The sequence below is a fragment of the Trichechus manatus genome, unplaced genomic scaffold (genome assembly GCF_000243295.1).
Source record: "Trichechus manatus latirostris isolate Lorelei unplaced genomic scaffold, TriManLat1.0 scaffold00194, whole genome shotgun sequence".
NCBI classification, from domain to species: domain Eukaryota; kingdom Metazoa; phylum Chordata; class Mammalia; order Sirenia; family Trichechidae; genus Trichechus; species Trichechus manatus.
This window is the reverse complement of record NW_004444130.1, coordinates 3,553,349-3,554,573: the sequence shown is the minus strand read 5'-3', so window position 1 is coordinate 3,554,573 and position 1,225 is coordinate 3,553,349.

Here is a 1,225-nt window from a genome sequence, read left to right as displayed (position 1 = left end):
GATGTCCCCTGAAAGCATGGTCCCCAGAAAACTACCCCTGCTACTCTGTCACTCAAAGTGTTTGATTGTATTCAGGAAACTTCTTAGCTTTGGTTTAGTCCACTTGTGCTGACTTGCCCTGTAGTGTGTACTGTCCTTCCCTTCACCTAAGATAATTCTTATCTACTGTCTAGTTAGAAAATAACCCTCACCCTCGCTCCCCACCCTCGTAACCATCAAACAATGTTTTCTTCTGTGCTTAAACCTTTTCTTGAGTTCTAATAATAGTAGTCTTATACAATATTTGTCCTTCTGTGACTGACTAAATTTATGTTGTGTCTCATGGCTTCATCGTTGTTCTTCATCGTTGCGTACATAGTATTCCATTGTGTGGATATACCATAATTTGTTTATCCATTCATCCGTTGATGAGCACCTAGGTTGTTTCCATCTTTTTGCTATTGTGAACAGTGCTGCAGTGAACATGAGTGTGCATATATCTATTCGTGTGACAGCTCTTATTTCTCTAAGATACATTCCAAGGAGCGGGACAGCTAGATCATATGGTACTTCTATTTCTAGCTTTTTAAGGAAGTGCGAAATTGATTTCCAAAGTGGTTGTACCATTTTATCTTCCCACCAACACTGTATAAGTGTTCCAGTCTGTCCACAACCTCTCCAGCATTTATTATTTTGCATTTTTTGGATTAAGGCTAGCCTTCTTGGGGTGAGATGATGTTTTGATCTGCATTTCTCTAATGGCTAATGACCGTGAGCATTTTTTCATGTGTCTTTTAGCCACCTGAATATCTTCTTTGATGAAGTGCTTGTTCATATCCTTTGCCCATTTTTAAATTGGGTTGTCTTTTTATTGTTGAGGTTTTGCAGTATCTTATAGATTTTAGGGATTAGAGGCTGATTGGATTTGTCATAGCCAAAATTTTTTTCTCAGTCTGTAGGTTGTCTTTTTATTCTTTTGGTGAAGTCTTTTGATGAGCATAAGTGTGTGATTTTTAGGAGCTCGCAGTTATCTAGTCACTCTTCTGGTGCTTGTGCATTGTTACTTATAGTTTGTATTGTGTTTATGCCATGTATTAGGAGTCCTGGCATTGTCCATATTTTGTCTTTCTTGCTGTTTATCATTTTCAATTTTATATTAAAGTCTTTGATCCATTTTGAGTTAGTTTCTGGGAATGGTGTGAGGTATGGGTCTTGTTTCAGTTTTTTGCAGATGGATATCCAGTTA